This window comes from Microcebus murinus, chromosome 5 (genome assembly GCF_040939455.1).
Source record: "Microcebus murinus isolate Inina chromosome 5, M.murinus_Inina_mat1.0, whole genome shotgun sequence".
Classification (NCBI taxonomy): domain Eukaryota; kingdom Metazoa; phylum Chordata; class Mammalia; order Primates; family Cheirogaleidae; genus Microcebus; species Microcebus murinus.
In genome coordinates this window covers 45,841,446-45,864,619 of record NC_134108.1, presented here as the reverse complement: position 1 = coordinate 45,864,619, position 23,174 = coordinate 45,841,446, and the positions used below count along the sequence as shown (strand labels likewise).

Sequence of the window (23,174 nt, the reverse complement as noted above, 5' to 3'; positions counted from 1 at the left end):
ATAGAAAGCGTGATAGTTATAAATGCTGTAATTAGAACAGATCAATAGTAATAACTGCTGTTCCTATTACCATTACTGTGTTTATCATAGTCATCATTGTCATTATTCTCATCTCATCATCATGTGCCATCTTATTGAATTGCCACCAAAAAACTGAAAAGAGCCATGGCCAATATGTCCCACCACACAGAAAAAGTAAACTAATGTCCTTATGCTAAAAAGACTTAAGATTTTCTAATGAGTTAGAACAGAGCCACGACTAAAATTCTGAGCCCTTCACTAACAGTGCCTCTCAGAGCTTGCCGCTGGAGAAGGGACTCCAACACCAGTCACTGCTGCATTTCCAATACTCTTGTACCATCTTCCAGAGTCACTGATTGCAAACTCCATGTCCTTCCAAAGTCCATTATCTCCTCCACTTCTTTGGAAGTCATCAGGTGTTACAGGAAGAAGTTGCAGTCTACAACTCCCTTAACCCCTAAATGCTACTCACTAGTTTTATTACTCACCACGTTGGTATTACAAAGCAGTTAATGCACGTATCATCTCCAAACTCATTCTCTAAATTCTATCTAATCCTTTCCTATTCTAGATGGATGGCATGGTTCTCCTTTTTGCCATAACTAGCTCCTCCCTGTTTTCTGTGTGGGCTCCTTTCTTCCTCTTTCTTCCTCCCTCTCTCTCTCTCTCATTCTCTCTCTCACACACTCACTCCCTCTTTCCCTCTCTCTCTCGTGTTCTCCCTTTCTCCTTTCCTCCCTCTCTTTTCCTTTTGCCCCTTCCTTCTTCCCCTCCCTGCTCCCTCTCCTTTTACTGTCTTTCTAATGCATCTTCAAATTATCTTTTCTACTTCAAACAAGAAAATATCTTCCCTTTCTTGTCAACTCTTGACTTTTCATTGTGACTTTTCACCATTACACACAAGTTTTCCTGGCATTGTGGGTCCATCGTTCCCCCACTCATCCTTACATCTCGCAATCTAGTGCTTATGTTTGACAAGCTTATATTGTAGGATGCCCTGCCTAAAAGTCACCAGAAAGCCACTTACTATTGTATTCAGTGCCCCTTTCTCAGTCCCTCATCCCCTTCACCTCTCACGTGGTAGCACTTTGAGCCCCCACCTTCTTGGATTTCACCACATCTGTCCTACCCTGTCCTTCCTCATAGCCATTCTTCATACTCCTCTGTCTCCTCTAATACTTGCCTTTATTTTCTCACTCACATTTTTCTTCAACTGAAAAAAAAATCATCTAAAAAGACCTGTTTTTAAGCCCTATGCACTACCCTTCCTTTGTTTCCCATATGTGTATAGATCAGTGATTTGAACACTCTGCCTTCTCCTTACAGCCTGACCTCCTCTTTCTTGTCCTGGTCATGTGTGGCTAAGGCATGTGGTCAAGAGGCATCTTGGGATAAAGGAGAGAGTGAAGTAGAAAAGACTTGGGGTTAAACATAGGCTTTGTTATTTATTACATCACTTCTTTAGAAGCTCCTTAACTTCTCTGAATTTTGGCTTAACATCCATAAAGTAAAGATTACATGAGGAAACTGCAGACAAATACAAGACCAGCCCATGAGGAGTTCTGAGGAAGTGGCATCCCCTGCCTACTCCCTATTCCCACCCACCACACACACCACCCCTTCCCAATCCAGAAAGGTGCTCAATTTCCATCATTGAGCTTATACGGCTAGATTTGATTCCTCCCTTAACCCTGTCTCCATGTCTCATCTGTCTTCAAGCCCACCTGCCTAGTGCCTCCTGCATCCTTCCCTTCCTGTGTGTGTCCCCGACCACCTCCAGAGCACAAGCACTCGTTGTTCACTACTGGATTGTCACAACCGTCTCTGCCAAGTTTCAGTGCCTCCAATTTCTCCCATCTTTCAATCCATGCTAGACAATGACACCAGACTAATAGTCTAACGTACTGCTTCAAGTGATTCCTTTCTCAAGGTAACTCAGCTAGCAAGTGGCATACAGAGATTCAAGACCAGGCAGTCTGTTCTGAGTCTGTGCTCAGAACTATCCACCTGAACTGTCTCAGTATCCATGCGTGGGCCTGGGATTCAACATCCTTCATGATCTGACCAAACTTTTCCAAACTTGCCTTCCACCAGACCTATCACCAGGGATTGATTTACCTGCCCTTCCTAAAATAACCTTTCTTTATCTTTTAGGATACTTTCAGCTGTAACAAAAAACAAAACAAAGCAAAACAAAAAACTCAAGTGGCTTAAACACTAAGAGGATTTATTATTTCATATGATAAACCTACAGGTAGAATAGTTCCAGAGGTATTTAATACCACAGTTTGGAATCAAACATAGGACCCAGATTTCAATATTCCCACTCAGCTATATTCAACATGATCACATATGAGCTCCTGTCATGTTTGTAAGATGGTGCCACAGTTCCATGAAGCGCATGCAGACATGAAAACACTCGGTGGGAACAAAAACACCATAGCTCCACTGTGCACTATGCTTTTAAGTGAAGAATCTTTGCCCACACTTTCACCCCTCCTTTGCCTTCCCCACCAGACTTCCCCTGACATCTCATTGGCCAGAGCTACATCACCGCCACCAGGCAACTCATAAACAAAGCAACATGAAACCAGACAAATTCAGCAACTTGCAAAATTTTTGAGATATGATCATAGCAAAACATATATTATATATCCCAACTCAGTACATACATAAATGCATTTTCTATGCATCCATAAAACACAAATGAAAGTTTGAGAAGATAAAATTCAACCTTTCTGTGCAATGCATACAAATATTTTTCATTCTATCTTATTCTCTATGCTACTATATTTTATTTTTAAAAATTCTGATTCTACCCACTGAATCGTTGTTCACTTGGATTGTCACAACCGTCTTCTACCAAGTTTCAGTGCCTCCAATTGATTTTAAAACCCACTAATAGACTGCTACCTGCACTTTAACAATTACTGGCTTATACTAATCATAATTTACCCAAGTCATGCTGGACAAATGCAAACTCAGAAATAGCATCAGGGTCAGTAGGGTAGAAGGGGAACTGTCTGTTTTGAAGACAACCAATAATTTCCCATTTCTGTGTGTCTTAACGTTACATGTTTATCCTTTACCTATGTCTGTGACACCTCTTCCTCAATTCTCATTTGCTAAAATTGAAATGCTTCAAACTTGGGATGCTCCAACTTATTGCTGAAAAATTTGGAGTTTTTATTTATAATTTCAAAAATAAAAACTGATATTCTTCAGGAGTTTGTAAGTCACAGAAAATAAATCAAGCATTTTTAAAAATTCAAGATCTAGTTTCTTTTGATGATATTAGTAAGGTAAAGGGTCATGGGAGTACAATTAATTTACTTTAAAATGTTCCTTTTAAATAATGTCCAAAGAATAAATCATCAAAGATTAATCAGGGAAGACCAAGTCTCTCCCCCTTATTTAGAATGTCTAAGGATCTGGGAGCAGCTGGCCCCATCTCTGTTCTCTCTTTTCCTGATTCATCTTGTGGGTGACCCCAGAGAGAGGTCACCCTATGGCCCTAAATCACATGAGCCTGCCATCTTCTCTCTGCAACCACCACCCCTTCCTCGAGAACCTTGCTGAGCCAAGGGAAAGGTTTTAAAGAGCCTGGGCTTTGTACCCCCCAGGCCCACTTTTCACCCTGCTGATCCTGGCTCTTCCCAGACCTATGGTCATTTGTGTTTTTACAGCAATATACTGATGTCTCCAATATGCCTTAGCATACGTCCGGTACAAAACACTGTGCAAGGGTGCAGGGAACCCCATGCGAATAGCGGTAGTGCCTATTCTTAATCAGCTTGGAGTCTAACAGGAGATAAGCCTGCAAACAGCTGCAGAAGACATCATTTAATAGTGGAGGTTTCCGGGAAGGGATGCTGACTAGCATTTGTAGAGTACCCACCGAGTGCCGGGTACTGTGCTAGGCCGTTTATGCAAACTACCTCATTGAAAATTCATAATCATTGTGCAGTATTATGATGTCATTTTGCTGACATGGAAACTAAGGCTCACAGTGCCCCAGAGACTCTTCCACTGGGACATGATTAGTAAGCAGCAGAGCCCAAGTGCAGAATGAGATTCTTTAGACTCCAAAGGTTTTGTGTTTTGTTTTTTGGCTCATTTTCTCTGTATCTATAGGAAGAGGAGAATTTTATCCAGCTGATAGGAAGACATGTTTAAAATAGGCTGTTGAAATAGAAGGGATGTAATTCCTTCAGTGTTGGAGGGCAGAGCAGCTTGTGGAGGTGGAGGGCAGCCCTTCCATGAGTCATGCAGGCAGGAAGGGACAGGTTGGGTTTGGGGATGCTCCGCGGTGTAGTTTGGCTGTCACATGAGGTGCACTTTGGGGAGTGAAAGAAAGCACATCTGGAAAAGGAGGTGGGGTTTTGAAGGTGCTAAATTCCAATTTCCCCAGCTTTTATAATTCAGTAGAGGTTTCCAGGAAGAGGCAGCCCCTCTGCAGCTGATCTAGTAGATTGAGTCAGGAGGGGAGGAGTGAGTGAACAGAGGTGACCCTCCCAGAATAGGAACCAGATGTTATATTTCTTTGTGATCCTCACTGTGAAACTCAGTGCTTTCCAACCAGTAGGTCTGCAGCTTGTATCTGATAAATGAATGAAAGACAAACAAAGGAGTGTTTCTGATTTTTCATGGCAAGTTCCTTAAGGAATGGGTCAGGGTAAGTGGCTAGATGGCAGATGGAGGGGACAGGGACTGCTGGGCAAAGCTCAGGGCAAACTTGACTTTTCTTATGTCTGAGCCTCCACATGAATGATCTAAACAACATAACCTTTAGCCAAGGCATATATGACCCCTTCTGTTACGTAGAAAGGGCATGCTGGAGAGCAGAAAATATTCAGGAGAGAAAAGACAAAAGGCATGAGAAGCAAATGTTTTGAAGGATTTGCAATGGGATCCCCATAGTAAATATTCCCATGGCTCACACAACCACATGTCCAAGCCACATTTTTTATATACCAATCTGGTACTTGACTTTAGAGAGCAGCCCAAATATCTAACTAAATTACTTATTATCTTGTGGGTTAGGTAAGCACAGGGTGGGTGACACTGGTGTGACAATTAAGCAGCACTGTAAGCCACAGACTGTGGTGCAGCTTTGTGCCCAAGCCCAGCTTCAAAGGCTTTGCAAGTTGTTAATACATAGATTAATTCCAAACAGGAAGAGACTAAAATACGTGGCAAGGCAATTCTGTATGATTAGTTTGCTCGGCTTCACAGCCAGATAAAAATTAGCTCCCTTGCAGACAGTAGTCACAGACTGAGCAAAGTGAAGCCAAAGCTCTAGGGGAGATGAAAAGAGACACAAAGAGGGGAGGCAAATGCAGAGAGAGGAAGCTATGCCTTAAAGTTACACCTGTTTCTGGTATGGTGAAGGATTTGAATTTGTAATAAATGGTAGCTTAAGAGATGGTAGCAGCAGTAGCAGGAGTAGCAGTCATACTAAACAGGAAGTTGTCAGTGATGATTGATGCTAACAATTCATGATATTTTCCATTGGCTTTTCCATGCCAATTATGATGCAGTATGAGCGTGGACTGGCCTCATTTAAAGTATCAAAGGTTATGTGAAAAATACCAGAAAGCTTCTTGCTAGTGTTATTCAATAATTAGTGGAAACAGATGTTGGATACATCAGCTCTGGATGAGTGTGCATGAAGTCTGTGACTCTGACATCACGAGTTGGACGACTTTCCAAGTGCGTCATGCTGAATACCTGGGGCTTACCCCTGTAGTGGTGTCCTTCTGAGAAACAGTGAAGTCTGGAAAAGCATCATGACAGCCAGTATATGGACCCCTCTGCTGAAGCCACCATGCGACCAAGACTGTCACATGTTTAGCTGCAGAGAAGCAAAATATCAATTTCAACCTGCACTAAGGAAAAACATCTACTTAATGGAGGTCAAATAAAGTCTTCTATGAATTATAGGCCTAATGTATATTAATATATAGGGTGTACAAACTGTCGCATTTATTCATAAAACATGATGAGATATTTTCATTTAAGTAAAAAAAATTCATTAATTTATCGACATTAAGAAGTTTTTTTGAAACCAAAAAATCCATTGTAAGAGGTTCAGTGTACCACAAGTTCAATAAACAGTTATTCCCTTTCCACTTTTTTCATTTGTTTTTATTTTATTTTACTTTATTTTATTTTTTAGAGATGGATTCTCACTCTCTTGCCCAGGCTGGAGTGCAGTGGCATCATCATAGCTCACTATAATCTCAAACTCCTAGATTCATGCAATCCTCCTGCCTCAGCCTCCTGAGTAGCTAGGACTACAGGTGCACACCACCATACCCATTTTTTGTTTGTTTGTTTTTTAGTTTTTTTGTAGAGATGAGGATCTTGCTATGTTACCCAGGCTAGTCTTGAAATTCTGCCTCAAGCGATCCTCCCACCTCAGCTTCCCAAAGTGCTGGTATTACAGACATGAGACATTATGCCCTGCCCTGCCTTCTCATTTTTTAATATAATCTTTAAAATGATTTCAATTTTTAAGCTGGGGCATCTATACTAAACTCTGGGGAACAATACAACAGACAGTAATGTATTTCTCTCCCCTCCCCACTCCTTCCTCTCTCTACCTGATCTCATAGCTACATGCATACATAAATGCACTCCCAGACACAACAAAATTAAAAACAACAAGAAAGCTGATTTCTTGGAAAACCCAGATTCTATAATAAGATTAAGAATTTAATGTTTTGAAAGTACATATGTATAAACATGTGGGATTTTTGTTGTTGTTGTTGCTTTGTTTTGTTTCACTTCTAAAGGAACCTTAATGATATTAACTAAATATCTGATGAAACTCACTACTCTTCAACTGTGACTCTAATCGTGCTTACATTGACGCATTGGGTGAAACTCTGTCTCTCTGCCATCGTCAATCTGGTTTGCCAGATCTTCACTGTATGTCATATGATACATTTGGGTAAAGACACCCTGAAGTTACAGTGGGACGATTTTTTGATATAGGTAGAAATAAAACAAGTTGAAATTTTTCCCTGCAAGCTGAGCTCCCTTTCCACCCTGCTGTAATGCCTTGCTTCCGAACTGCATTTCCAGGTAATAACTCTTAACAAGACAGTCAGGAGGAAATGGTGGGCACGACTTGCAGGCTTCATGGTGTCTCCAGTTGGGACAGGATGCTGTTAGGAATGAGCTGGTTGACCTGCTTTACTACACAGGGAGGAAACTCTAGCCCCAAATGTTTCAGAGACTTGGCCCAAGGGTCTCAGTAGTCACAAATCCATGGTGAAGAATGCAACTCTTGCTTTACAAATCAAAGTTCTGTCCCTTATGTCACCATGATGCAGAAAAACAAACTAAAATTTGTCATTGTGAAATAATGGAGCTCTCTCCTGAGAAAGGTAAAGAAGTACAGCAGAGAAGATAAGCTTTCGTGTGTCAGGCTCAGCTCAGGCACCCACCGTGTTTCCAGGGCGTCTCTGTCAGTGCCCACACTCTGTCCCTCCTTCTGCTGTCCGGGGCCTTTCCTCTCCTCTCCCTTGGTGTTTGTTTATAGACTTACACCCACATTACAATTGGATGTTTGTAAGCCTATTTTCTCCACTAGATATTAAAGTCATTGGGAATACAGTAGTATAAAATGAAATTAATTAAATGAATAATGAATAAAGAAAATGCAATAATTTTAGTTTTCTATTTCAAAACAAGGATAATAATGACAGCCTTATAAGACTGCTATGAAGTCTAAATATGATGCTTTGACATATGTTAAGTGCTTCACATATGGCACTTAACCATGTCAAGTTACATATTAGTAGCTCAATAACATTTATCTATCGAATGCTTACTTATTCTTCTCCTGAAACTGTCAAAAAGTTTTATAATCCTTCCACGTGCTAATGATTGCACTTTTAGTATTCACTGATTAAGAAAAGATAAATGGATGAATGAGTTTTGAGATGCCCTACTTTGCAGCTCTGCAAACTCCCAAGGGTCCCTAGCCCACAGTTTGGGATTTGTTAAACTGTAGATTGTCCCAAAACCTAGAATGAGGCTTTTGCTTCATCATGAGAGTCATCATGGTGGAGCAAAACACCCACAATACGAGCAAAGCACCAGGGTCTGAGAGCAAGGGAGTAAGAGACAGTAGAGGAAAGACAGCAGGTCTTCATTGCCTCTTACTTTAAAAAAATCCCCACAAATTCATAGATTATTGCCAGCATGCAGCCATTTCACTGCCTTCAATCCCCTGCCCCACAAAGGTACCTGTTGTTCCTAGGCAGCAAAACAAACCCAACAACAACAACAAAACAAAACAAAACAAAAAACATAAACACACACAAGCCAGTAGCTCCAGGAACCTACATATAAGAAAATAGACAACCCTTGATTCTGAGTCTTATGACTGAAGACTTCCAACTAGATTTCTTGCACTTTTTCTTAACTTGTTAGAACTATCCTAGGTTCACATAATGGAAATTCAACCTCAATGGCTTAAACAATGAAGATAAATGTAAAGAATTTGTCGACTCACTGAAAAGTTCAAGGGTAGGTTCAGGCGTGGCTGGATCCAGGAAAAAAATAAAAAAGAAAAGAAAAGGCGGGGCGTGGTGGCTCACACCTGCAATCCTAGCACTCTGGAATGCTGAGGAGGGTGGATTGCTCGAGGTCAGGAGTTCAAAACCAGCCTGAGCAAGAGCGAGACCCTGTCTCTACTATAAATAAGAAATTAATTGGCCAACTAATAATATAGAAAAAATTAGCCGGGCATGGTGGTGCATTCCTGTAGTCCCAGCTACTAGGGAGGCTGAGGCAGAAGGATTGCTTGAGCCCCCCCAAAAAAAAAAAAAAGAAATGAAAAGAAAAGAAAGAAAGAAAAATAAATCATCAAAAAATCAGTCTTTTCCTTGACTGTGATTTTCCTCCAAAGTAGATAATACCTTCAACCAGGCTCTCCCCTCCTACTGTTAAAGAACGTTAGCTGAAGCACTAGATAACAACCATAGCAGAAGGTATAAATTCTTTTCCCAGTGGTTCCCATAAAAATCCCATGATTAGCAACCAGGTTTATATGCTCTGTGTCTGAACCAATCACTGTGGCTAGGAGGATAAATATATTGCTTGGACAGGCCTGGGTTACATGTGGGATGACCAGCCGTTCTGGTTTTCCCAGGACTGTCCTGGTTTTAGCATCACAAGTCCTGTGTCCCAGGAAAACCGGGATGGTTGGTCACTCCAGTTTACATGTGCACCACTGGGGATGGGGTCATTCCCAGACTGCAGTAGCCAAGTAGTATAACAGCAGGGACTGAACACTAGGCAGAAAGAAAATGTCCTCTATGTCAACTTGTGAACTATAGAGCTGTGTGGACCAATACGGTGGCCACATATGCCAATTGAGCACTGAAGTGTGGTACTCTACTGTTTGGTTTGAATGCAGGTCTGAATGAAGATGTTAATTATGTGTAAAATACATATCAGATTTTTAAAACTTAGTAGAAAAAAAAATCTATGATATCTTTTGAATTTGATTTTCTATTTACATGTTGAAATGGTAATGTTTTAGATATATTAGTTATATAAAATATACTATTAAAAATTATTATTTCACCAGTTTTTTTTACTCTTTTAATGTTATTATTAAGATTTAAGATCATACATGGCTTACATTATATTTCTATTGGACAGTACTGCTCAAGATTTTTTAACAAAGTTAACAATGTATTTACATCATGTATTAGGTGGGGTATGCTATAAAGATGCTTTGGGAATGTGCAGGCACCTTAAACAAATAATAATAAATAAATTAAATAGAAAAAATCAGGCCCACAAACAGTTGGAGACAAAAATGTCAAAGTCAAGATGAAATTCATGTCCTCGATTATTTCTGACCTCATTTGTGCCAGGACCAGCACTCTAAGTCCTGGGGCTTCAGATCCAAATAAGAAAAGAGGTTTGTCCCTCAGAAACCCACAGACCAGAAAGGAAAAGAGACAGGTTTTAAAAAAAATGTATTTTAAATACAAAATTATGTTGTCAATACTATGATAAATTCCAGCATACAAGATGTTTTGATTTAATTACACTAATTAATTCAAATAATTTTTGTTTATTCATTTTTCTATTATATGTCAGCTTCTTTGAGACTAGGATTATTGCATTAATAAGTTTTATCCAACCCATTGCCTGTGTTTCAGTGCCTCCTTTTTATTTAATGATCAAATGTTTCTTCATCTCATATTCACTGTTGCCAGAGGCAGGTTAGCCCAGTGAAACTTAATGGGCTTAGGTTCAAATATTTCCAAAGTTCCTGAGCAACTGGCCTATGGCAAGATTTTAAGCCCTCTGTGCCTCATTTTCCACCAACGACTTTGAGACACAAGAGCCTCAGTGGCTCTTTGAACACTTACACACTCATACTCACACACACTCAAATTCAGATCATTGCTTGCAATTTGGCTTATTATTATTAATCATCCCAAAATACCAAATGCTTACAAACACTCCAACTTACTGTAATTGTACTCCCTCGATATAACTCTTTTCAGGCACTGGAAGGAGGTTCTCCATGCTAGCCATTGGGTTCCCTCTAAACATCCTTGAGAATGTTTATTTGAAAAGATTACCTCGTTTTCCTTCAGGATTAAGACATGGTCACTGCAGACAGAGAAGATTTGGAAAGATGGCAGGCAGTTTTTCATAAGTTCCTCAGAGACCGCCCTCGTTAAACGAATAAACCTACAGAAAAACAAAGTGCATTCTAGCCCACACACGTTAGAGACATTTTTCAAACACCTAGATTAAAGAAGATAGGTATTACAAATAGCATATTTGTTGCAGAGAGTGAAGAAATCACAAACTCGCTTGGATAAACACTATTAAATGCATACTTAACCAGCGATTGCGACAGTTCCCCTCTGGCATTCACTGACAAGCTTGACTCCAGCTGTAAATTAGGTTGCAAAACTTCCTTGTCAGAGAACTCACCCTGTTAGGAGGACTCAACCCTGGCTCTGAATCTGCAAGGACAGAAAAATCAATGTGACAGAAAAGCAGTTGCTTGTGTCAGGCCTCACCAAGGAGAGAAAGGGCTTTAAATTAATCATGATTTAAGGATGCTGGCAAAACAGCGCAAAGGCACATTCCTGGTGTCTCTGAGAAAAAGAAAAAAGAAGCCTGGAGCGCTTTGTGAATGCTCCCCACAGATCCTGAGATCCTGCCCTGCTGTTATAAACAGGATTCAGTGTTTATGTGGGAATAGGAAAGCGTTGCTGATCTCATGCAAACAGACAAAATGCATCAAAATCTACAAGATTTTGGCGAAGCAATTAGCACAGTATTTATTCCTGTGTGGAGTGGGAATAAGTCTAAGTTTCATCTTTTCTCCTAGAACCTATGAACTGAATGCAATCACTGGGAGGATTTCCAGTTATATATTAAATTTTGATTTCTCGGAAAAGCAAATGGCTGGCAAAAGCCTCTCTCATCTGGAGAGAGATAGAACATCAGTTCTGGAGATGCCTTTTCTTATCTCCCACCTATTTTGGACAATAGGGGTGTCTGGATGAAGGAAAGCAATTTTTTGCCTGGCTTTTAACTTGAAGCAGTGGCTTTAAAACAGCCAAAGAGACCTACCAAGGCTACTGTGAACTGCCAACATTAGATGGCACCAGTGAGGCGGTGAGCCCCAAGGTAGAGGTGAGCTTTACCTCAGATGTCAGCCTGTTGGCCAAGCAAGGCCACTTTAGGTAGGAGACGTCTGCCTCCCTCACTAATTTAGGTAGTGGAGTCTCCACATTAGAGAAAATGACACCCCAGTATCTGGCTTCAGACTGATTTTGTTCCTGTGTCGGGGACCGCACTTCTTAGCTCTGGCTCTAGAACTCAAGTCAAGCAGTCAGATTCATTTATTTCCACAAGTTCTCTCTGATTAACAGGACAAAAATTTTAGGAAACCACTGGCTTACACTATTCGGCCATGGTCATGTGATACAACAGTTGTTCCTCAGATCTTCCCTCTGTAAATGGAGAGACAGCCAATGAAGACCCAAGAGCATCAGACCCTATTTTCAAAAGATTCCTTTGGCTTCATTTTATAGTATCATCTCTATCACCATAAAGCAGTCATGAAGCACAGGCTGTTCCACCAAGCATTATACAAGAGAGTGTTTGTATGGATGCTGTCCGTGCCTGCCGGGGCTCATGAAGGAACCCACAGGACACTTAGTCTATGTGCATGCTATAAGACATATCAACAACAGAGCACAGATGATAAATTGGTAGAAAATAGAAAATGCAAGCATCTACAGAAAACTGTGTAGTTGTAGGGATGAATAACCCAAGTAAATATAATTATTATAATTCTTTTTAAATAGAGAATTTTGAAATCTAGGATGAGGAAAAGAAAAGGTTTCTGTAGCTATGCAGCTCCACACCTTCAGTGGTCCTGAGGCTGCGCTAGAAACATGGCCAGCTGTCACATGGCTGCTTTATAACTTGCTCTTTTAGGCAACATTGGGTAATAAGCAACTTCCAAAAACAAAAACATTTTATATTTTTGTAAGAATGAATGTGCTGCCGTCAGTACAGTCTCCTTTGAAACCGAAGAACAGGCTTTATATGTACCAAGGGAAATTACCGGAAAAGAGCGTAGACATTCCCTCTCAGGAGATCTTTATAAATATGATAACTTTTCACCTGTTTTGTGTGGCTATCTCAGAAGGCAGCTAATAGGCAAAGAAATTCTTTCAAACTCCTCTTTAGTTCTCTCATGCTGGGTTATTCCCCAGTCACTGTACCTATTTTCCTTTTCCCATCTTGTGGTCCACACCCTTGGGAAAAGATAGTCAGAGAGGAAGTAGAAAATAGATGTCAGTGTTCCTGATAGAACTATGGAATAGTTAATAAATATTCACTCCTTCTATATTCCAAGAGCTGCTTTGTACTCTACCCAAGTTTTCAAAAAGAGGCCAAAAATGTTGCAATTTCCTTTCTAGGCCCAATCCATAGCCAGCGAAGAACTTTCCATGTATCAGGTCCTATCTTGAATATTTTACATGAATGATCTTATTCAATCCCACAACACTATAAAATAGGCATTTAATTATTCCATTTTACAGATGAGAAAACAGAACCTTAGAAAGATTGTCTTGTACAAACTAATAGAGCTAGAACCTATTGGAGATAAGTTAGTAAAATTAGTTTCTTATGGCAGCTGTAGTAAATCTTAATAAACTCAGTGGCTTAAAACAACACAATTTTTTTCTCTTACAATTCTAGAGGTCAGAAATGTGAAATCAGGTACAGTGGGCTAAAATCAATGGGTCGGCAGAGCTGGTTCCTTTCAGTGGCTCTAGTGGAGAATCTGTTTCCTTACCTTTACCAGGGTGAATGCTGTCTTCATTCCTTAGCTCATGGGTCATCGCCTCACCTTTTCTATTCGTGTTCTTTTATCACATCACCTTCTCTTCTTTATCAAATCTCCCTCTGCCTCCCTTTTATAAGGACCTTTGTGATTACATTTATGACCCACCTGGATAATCCCTCATCTCAAGATCCTTAACTTAATTACATCTGCAGAATCCCTTTTGCCATATGAGGTGGGGCATTCATAGGTTCTAAAAATTAGGATCTGGATATCTTTGAGGGCCATTATTCAGCCTGCCACAATTAGCATTCGCACTGTCTCTCACTCCAAAGCATCATACTATCTTCTTTCTAGATGAGTAGTTCTTAACAAGCTGAATGACTGATGTTCAGCAAGTGAGTAGTTATCTCATATCAATTAAAGAAGTTAAATTAAGCCATTTTTATAAAGGATAGCACCATATAGTGGCAAGAACTCTAGCTCTGTAGTCAGGAAATGAAGTTTTTGTCATCAATTAGACATGCACAATTGAACCAGACCCCATATGTCTTGGGATCAGGAATAGTGAGTCTCAACATGTGTGTCAATTCTGATCAATAGAAGTATAGAAGACTCCACAAATCTCTTCAGGTTTCATGGGAAATGTTGAACCTAATTATCTGTGCCTGCCCTGCTTTATCTCTTGAGTCTTTTTATTAAACTCTGAATCTATATGATCCCAACTGGGGCTGCAGTTATCTGCAGGCTTGATAGGGGTTGGAAAATCTACTTCCAAGATGGCCCACTCACAGGGCTATTGGTAAGAGACCTCAGATCCTTGCAACATGGGGCAATCCATTGCCTAATTGAGTATCCTTACAACATGGTGACTATCTTCCCCCTAATTGATTAATCCAAAAGAGAGACCAAGGCAGAAGCCATAGTGTATTTTATAACCTAGCCTTGGAAGTGACATAACATCACTTCCTCTCTACTCCACTGGTCACACAGACTTACTCTCTTACAGTGTGGGAGGGGACAGTACCAGGACATGGATACCAGGAGGTGGAGCTGAGGCCACAGTGATGTGCACTACAGCTTCCACAATAGGACTTCCACACTGGTGTCTATCTAGAGGGCTCATCAGCATGTGGAAGCTTTGGGGGAGAAAAAGTAATCTTTTCCTCATTCATAGCTAGGTTTATAACTGAGATTCCTATAACAAAAGACAGATTAACAAGAGGGAAGCATACAAATATATTTAATGTATGTTTACATCAGTGGTCCCCAACCTTTTTGGTACCAGGAACTGGTTTCATGAGAGACAATTTTTGCCTGGATTGGGATGACAGGTGTATGTGGGGGGTGGCCCAGGCCCTAACAGGCCACAGACCAGTACCAGGGGTTGGGGACCACAGCTTTACATGACACAGGAGATTTCAGAAATGAAGACCTGAAGAAATAAGGAAATATATATATTTTTATGGATAGTTATGCAGAAGTATGATCAGAAGACAAGAGAGTATGACCTAATGATGATAAAGTGGGGGGAACTTAGCAAGGCCTCTTTGTTCAGATTCTTTTATGTGTCTTTGTGTCTTCATATCTTCTTTCCGGGTACAGAAAGGATCCCTCTGGGATAAGGGTCTTACAACCTACTTTAAAGGAAAGTCATAGAATTCTTTTATAGCCTATTTCAGGGGAGAATGGTAGGAGAAGGTCAGAGAGACCTTCCTGCTTCTGCTGTGTTCTCAAATTCCAAGATGCCATATTTTGGGGCAGTATATTCTGAACCCTGTCAAAACCCATATTTTGTTATACTGTGTGATGGTTAAGGGTGACTTGAGGCTTTAAAGAAAGGGATTGACATCATAAAACTTACCTTTTTAAGAAGATGCCTGTGGCAGCAGAGCAGAAAGTGGACTAATATGGGCCCTACTGTCTCCCAGGTTCCCCAGGCCACGGTAGAAACTCCTAGCCTGGCCTACTCGCCCCACATGTATCCCAGCCTCTTTGTGCTCTGTTTCTACTACCACATTCTCATTATTCCCAGGACAGGCCTGGCTCTCTTCAGACCAAGCCTTGATTATCCTTCTCTGTTCAAATACCACATTTTGCATGAAGTCTTTCCCAAGTTCTGAGATAGAACAAGTAGCTCCTTCTAGTTTCCATAGCACTTTGTTCATCTTTCTGTCACAGTATTTACCATGCTTTTCCTTCAATAATTTGATTATGTTTATTTCCCCAAATACTCTGTGAATCCCTTGATAGAAGGGACCAAGACCTATGGCCAGAATATCAGAGCACTTAACAGTATCAAGCACTTGGCTAGGTCCTGAGTTATGCCATAGTGATCAGGGTGGTTGGACCTCTGCCCTCAGGATGCTTGGACAAGATCCTTAGATGGGGCTTTCCCTTGACTATAACCTTGTTCTTTCTCTTCCTCACTGCATTTTCTGTCTTCCTATTACCTTTTTCAGGCACTAGAGGCCCCTCTGTTCTGTGGCCCATGGCCCCTTCATTCATCTTCAAAGCCAGCAGTGGACAATTGAGTTCTTCCCACGTTGCAATTACTCTGACCTCCACTTCTGCCTCCCGTTTCCACTGTTAAGGACCCTGTGATTGCATTAGGGCCACACAAATAATCCAGGATAATGTTGCTATTTTAAAGTCAACTGATTAGCAACTTCAATTCCGCTTCCCATGTAGCCTAACATATTTTCAGTTCCCAGAGATTAGGACATGGGCATATTTGGGTTTGGGGTGGCGTGGGTGGGGGTAGGAGGGAGGTATTGTTCTGCCTACCACAAAGCGCTTATCCAAAATATGGGAGACATTAGCTTTTATAGGTTTTCTAGGAACAGTATGTGGATTTATTTCCAAGGAAATAACTGATTTATTGGGAGAAATATTGCTAAAAGTACTACCACCTGCCTCACATTTTACCTCAGGAGCAGGTACCTCGGCAGAAATCATTTAAAGTCACAGACACACTGATGTAGCATTGAAAACTCTGGAAAGGGATAAACTATAATCCTTTATAATAAAATGTCCCAGGAGTGAACTAAATTTACTTTGACCAGAAAGTAAATAAGGAGCAAGTGAAAGGAAATGAAAAATACATCTAGCCAAACTCTCATCTTTAAGCTGTGGATGTTGTCTGTTGTCAGCGGCAGTAGAGAGTGTGGAATGGATTTGAAACTACCACTCATGCTAATAGATGTGTACCTGACTCAGCTCTGGGCCTCCATCCTCATAAAAGTTCTCCTGCTATAAAAGGAAAAAATAACTCTGTCTCAGTTTGTTCCTATATAGTGTTAGTAAAATGTCAGTTCCACTTAATCAAGTTCTCTTTTTAGCTTGGTAGAACTGTTTGCCTCAAAATATTTTCTTGCATTCTCATTCTTGGCTTTACATCATATAATTTTGTGAATTTCCCACATGTGATACTACATCTCAGGTACAGTTTCCAGCCTTCAACAGCCACTAAGTAAGAAGGTCTACAAATTCTATTCTTCTGAAAGTAATTAAAAAGCCAAACAGAAGTGATAAAAACAACCACAAGAAAAAAATATATACACTAATATTTTTCATGAGCATAGACACTAAACATGAGCAAACCAAATCCAGGAATATATAACTGATTTTCAGTGTTAAACTAAACTAGCATTCCTGGGATGAATCCCACTTGGTCATGGTATATAATTCAATTAATGTAATAGTAACATATTATACCATATCAGTAGAATAAAAGACAAAAGTCACATTAGCATCTAGTAGAAAAAAAATTGGAAAAACAAAACACCTTAAACTGTTACCTCATGTATAGACTGAATGTTGCATCTCCCCAAAATTCATATGTTGAAACTTAATCCCCAAAGTGAGGGATTTGGAGGTGAGGACTTCGGGGTGATTAGATTATAAAGGGGGTTCCTTCATGAAAGTAATTATAGTGGTCTTCTCTTACCCATGGTTTCACTTTCTGCAGTTTCAGTTACATATAGTACAGTAAGATACTTTGACAAAGAGAGGGAGAGAGAGAGAAAGACCACATTCAAATATGTTGTATTACAGTATATTGTTATAGTTATTTTTTTTATTATTAGTTTTTGTTGTTAATCTCTTACTGTATCTAATTTATAAATTAAACTTTATCATAGGTATGTATGCATAGGAAAAAACACACATAGGGTTTAGTACTCTCCACAATTTCAGGCATCCACTAGGAGTCTTGGAACATATATCCCCTGTGGACAAGGAGGGAGCTGCTGTAGTACCTTTCTAAGCGAGACCTCAGAGACTCCCTCACCCCTCCCAACATATGAGGTTACAGGGAAAACACCACCATCTCTGAACCAGGCAGCAGGCCCTCACCAGATACAAAATCCGCCAGCACCTTGATCTTGTACTTCCCAGCCTCCAGAACTGTAAGAAATAAATTTCTGTTGTTTATAAGCCACTCAATTCGTATTTTTTTGTTATGCCAGCCCAAATGGATTAAGACACTTCATATGGTATGCAAAACTAACTCAATACTGTTCATGGGCCTAAATGCAACAGGTAAACTAGAAAACTTTCAAGAGAAAATGCAGGAGAAAATTTTCATGGCCTTGCATTAGTCAAAGAGGTCTTAGTAGACACCAAAATTATGATCCATCAAAGAAAAAACTAATAGATTGGACATCATCAAAATTTAAAACTTTTATACCTTATCATAATAAAAAATATTTGTGCTTCTGTCTGATAAAAAAAAAATAAGACAAGCCAAACTGTAGAAGAAATTATTTGCAAATCATATATTTGACACAGGACTTATATCCAGAATATATTAAGAACATTTATAACTTAATAAGAACAACATCCCAATTAAAAATATGCAAAATATTTTAAGTCATGTCACGAAAGAAGATATACAAATGCTTAATTAAGTCGATGAAAAATAGATACCTATTTTTCATTAGAAAAATGTAGATTAGAACCAGAATGACAAATCACTGTACATCTACTAGACTTGCTATAATCAAAAAGACAGGCAATACTAAATATTGATGAGGATATGGAGAAATGAGAACCATCATACACTGTCAGTGGGAATATAAAATGTCACAGTGTCTTTATAAAATGGCTGGTAGTTTCTTAAAAATTTAAATGCAAACTTACTAGTCAACATAGCAATTCAATTCCTAGGAATATGTACAAGAGAAACGAAAATGTATGTCCACACAGACATGTAGGTGAATATCCACAGCAGCATTATTTATAATAGCCAAAAACAGAAACAATCCAAGTGTCCATCAACTAATAAATGGATTGTTTTTATAGTGCCATATTCATACAATGGAAAATTATGCAGCAGCAAAAAGGATAGCTCTACGGACACATGCTACAATATAAATAATTCCAAAGAAGAACTCAGACACAATAAACATAATTACTATACAATTCATTTATGTAAAATGTTCAGAAGAAGAAAATTCATAAGGAGAAGATACAGATCAGTGGTTGCCTAGAGCTGGGGTAAGAACAGAGGGAAGAGCAACTATCAATGAGCACAAGGGAACTTTTAGGATAATGGAAATGTTCTAAAACTGAAATGTGGTGATGATTGCCCTGTTGTATAAATTTACTAAAAATCATCAAATCATATGCTTACCACAGGTAGATATTATGGTATATAAATTATACCTCCATAAAGCTGTTTAACAACAACAACAACAAAAAAGCTACATTATATTAGCAAGTGTCGAGTCATAAATGACTCGATAAGCAAGAGAGCTGCTCATTACAAGGCTATCCTCAGAATTTAAAAATTCTGGCCTAATTTTTCATCTCTTTCCATCTGGTACCAATCAAGGCAAGGGAGAATTAATTTAGTTAGGTTCCCCTACATATCAGCACATCTTAAATGTGGAAGCAAAAAAAAATTCAACTCTCACATGAACCAAACTAGGTTAGTCCATCTCTAAAAGTGAGTCATGAAGGCAACTCTTTCCTTGGTTATGAAAATGTTTGAGGAAGAACTATGTGCTTGGTTTAGCATAATTGACCACAATAATTATAGTGCATGAGAACTTACACTGTATTTATAAGACTGCTAGATTTGGTGGGGGCAGGAGGGAAGACTCAATGCTTGAAATCTAACTCTTTAATCCACTAAAAGCCATGCATTTTTTTAATGGTTGAAACTGACAATTATGGGTTGTAAAAGTATTTGTGCTTGTTCAGATGTTCCATAACCAAGAATTTGAAGATGTCCACTTTCTAAGTAAATCCAGTGCTGAGGAAAAGTGCTATATTTTCAAATCTGAGAGCTGTATCTACTTTTTATGAGCCATTACATCTCTAGTCATGGGGTAAAGACAGACCCATCTTTTAAGTGAGACCAAGTCTATCCAGAAGTTATTTAGGAAGAAGGTGTGATTCAGGTTCTTGGAGGCGGGAAAAAAGCTGCCAATTGCCATTTGAACTCCATCAATAAGTCATAAATGACGGTCACAGGGCAGCTGTTAGACTATACATTGGTCACCAGTTTGATTTCAAATCAATAATAATAGCACAAAAGATTCCCCCATATGTTCCTATGGGGCAACAGAACAATCACATCTCTTTAGCAGCTACTGCTTACATGGTTAATTTTGCCATTTTTTTTCAAAATCCAATAAGGCACAAAAGGCTATGATTTCAACCCTGATTAGGGCACAGGATTGGTTACATAAAGGCATGTACTCTGCTAGGCATCATTTATTCATCATAATATCAAGGTTAAAAGGAGCAGCTTTCACATTTGATATCCTGCAGTCATTTTGAGACAAGAGCTTTCCAACTAAGTTTATTTCACAGGTTATTACAGTGAAAGCAGGTAGTCCTATGCTAACTTCCCCCATGCCATAGCTTTTATTTTATTTCTGCTCCCCAAAGTGAGCAAAACGCATGAAGACCAGAGGAGTATGCAACCACACATCTAGATCACCTAGTGGCTGTGGTAATGATGAGAAAAGACAATTTTGCTCTCTCAATTAGTGATGAGAAGAGCCATGAGAGGATTGAAGCCCTGATTTTCAGTCTTTTTCCTTCAATCTGGAACCACAACTGAGCAACTAAAGAGGCCTCGCTCGCATTTTATATGGCAAAACTCCAAACCCACGCAACGAATTGAAGCTTTGCTACTGTTCCCATCCTGGCTGTGATGAAGTACCGTCAGACTCACACACGACCTGGGGGCGGTCACTGCCCAGGCAGGAAGAGGGTCAGAGGCTAAGCCGAGCTTTGTTTCACAGACTTTAAAGCCCAGCACCACCTTTCCTTCCCTGAGTTCATGATTTCGTGCCCACCCTGACCTCCAGGATTGCACTTCTGTGAAGTAGAGCTCGTCTGCTTGAATCCTCACCTCTCAACACTTTCAAATTCCGGGAACACCAGATATTTTGCATGATTTCTGGATACGTTTGGATCTCTGACCTTTCCTAATCTTTCAGAACTCTCCCTAATACTATTTTCCAGACTCCTCATGCCTGAAATTTGCCCAGTGATCCACGAACTCTGTGGCTGCACGATGGTAGAGCAGGAGCCACTGTCACTGCAGCAAGGAGTTGAGTTCTCCTACAGTACCGCAGCCCTCCCCAGAGCCAGCACTAATTGGCAACATGAGGCTTTTATTTAAATTCACATCTCATTATCTCAGTGTAGCAAACATTTGTTGAGAACCTCCTCTCTGCTAGGTACTTTTATGAAAATTACTACCTGCACCTAACTCCCCAAATTCAAAACCACTCCCCACCCTCAAACTCCCAAACCCCCAACCCAAGACTTTCTTTCTTTCTTTCTTTCTTTCTTTTTTTTTTTTTTGCTTTTAAATAAATCTGAGGAGGAGTTCGGCTACTATTCTCATCCTAGCTGCAATGGAGTGAAGTCAGACTCCCACACGACCAGGAACCAGGGAAACAGCTGACCCTAAATGTTTACCCTCTGAAGTGTGAACCCAAGGTTTTCTCTGACTTATGAATCATATTTAAGATGACAACATCCTTTGAAGTTATTTCCTTGAAATGTTAGTAAGAAGCATTTCCTATTCTCCTCACAGGAGTTTTGTATAAATTAATGCTGCTTCTGTAATACTTCAAAGGAAGTATAAATGCACACATCATTATCAGAGTCTCTCCAAGGTGTTTACTTCCCAAGCATCTAGAAGAGCACTGTCCAATAGAAATTGAATGTGAGCTACATGTCATTTTAAATTTTCTAATAGCACTGTCTAAAAGTTTAAACAAAACAGGTGAAATAAATTTCAATAATAAATTATACCCAAAATATTAGCGTTTCAACTAAATCTTAAAGACCTGTTTGTTTTTGCATGTTTGTTTGACACAGAGTCTAACTTTATTGTCTGAGCTAGAGTGCCATGGCGTCATCATAGCTCACTGAAACCTCAAACTCCTGGGCTTAAATGATCCTTTTGCTTCAGCCTCCCACGTAGCTGGGAGTACAGGCATGTGTCACCACATCATGCTAATTTTTTAAAAAAATTTTTGTAGAGACAGGGTCTCGTTATTGCCCAGGCTGGTCTCAAACTCCTGATCTCAAGCAATCCTCCCGTCTCAGCCTCCCAAAATGCTAGGATTATAGGTGTGAGCCACCACACCCAGAAATACACACAGCCTGTTAGTATTTTATGCTTACAGTACATCTCAGGTCAGTCAAGCCACATTTCAAATGCTCAATATCCACATGTGCCTGGTGGCTACCATATTGGACAGCATAGCCTGGGTATTCATTTAGTAAAGCCTCCCAGAACTAAGCTATGAACTTGAAATAATTCTTTTGAATTGTTAAAACTTTTGTAATTGACTGAACCTGGTTCAATGGCTAAGCTATTAGATGCTGTTTATAGGAAAAAATATTATCAATCTGAAATAATATTTTTGAGTTGTCAAAACCTAGAAAATTACAAAATTGATGACTTAGTTCAATGACTTGCTTAGATCTTATCCAAATGTGAAATGTTTTCCATTACAGCAAATGCAGCTATGAGGATTTAAGACATCACAGTTAATTGGGTAAGGATTCTGGACTATTCCACTTTTTGAACAGAGCTCTCTCAAATCCACCAAAATGACTTATTGGTGAGAATCATTATAGCATCAGAAAACAAGCTAACAATGCTATTAACATTAAAGCTATACTCCATCATTTGCATATGACATGTCCTGTGACATGTCTGTGGTGACCCTTTGCCCTTGGCAAAGGTCAGAGACAGAGGCATGGAGCCTCAAGGACTGGTCTCCAGTCTCCTGGTAATTAACTTTACAGACATGAAGTTCCTGACCCTGGAAAGAGAAGCTCTCCCTCCATTGAGAAAGAGTATCTAGTCTCTTCCTGCATGAGAATGTTTTGCTTCAATGTAAACAAACTAAAGAGTTGAAAAATGAGGTGCAAATATGCTCTCTTCAGAGTAAACAACCAAGCCAGTTAGGATATGATATTTCTGGAATGTGTTGTGAATTCCAAAGGCAGGCAAGCACTTGTCAAAGAACAGGCCGACCTCGGATAGACATCGCCTGAAGACTTAGTTGGATACATTCATGCGTTAAATTCCACAAATCCAACTGTGCATTTACATTTTTCATACTAGCTATATATATATATATACACATATATATTCAAATATTTTGTGAATCTTAATTAAAGAAAAAGCAAGGCAGAGCTAGTACTTGTTTCAAAGAATAACTTGGTTCTGAGGATCATTAGCACCAACTTTATCTGGTAGCATCATTGAACATTATATCATTTTCCAGCATTCTGATACTTGTCTTGCTTT

The 23,174-nt window shown here is 39.6% G+C and overlaps 1 long non-coding RNA gene across 4 annotated transcripts in view; it reads right to left on the bottom strand.

Moving 5' to 3' along the window:
- LOC142870941 (uncharacterized) overlaps positions 1–23,174 on the bottom strand; it is a 58,302-nt gene that overhangs the window by 34,395 nt on the left and 733 nt on the right. For 2 of the 4 annotated variants that reach the window (XR_012919289.1, XR_012919286.1), the window contains exon 2: positions 10,641–10,752. This is a non-coding gene — a long non-coding RNA (uncharacterized LOC142870941). Of the gene's footprint in view, positions 1–5,762; positions 5,876–10,640; positions 10,753–11,001; positions 12,645–23,174 lie in introns of those variants that run through there. The other 2 variants (XR_012919288.1, XR_012919287.1) reach the window with 2 other exon arrangements.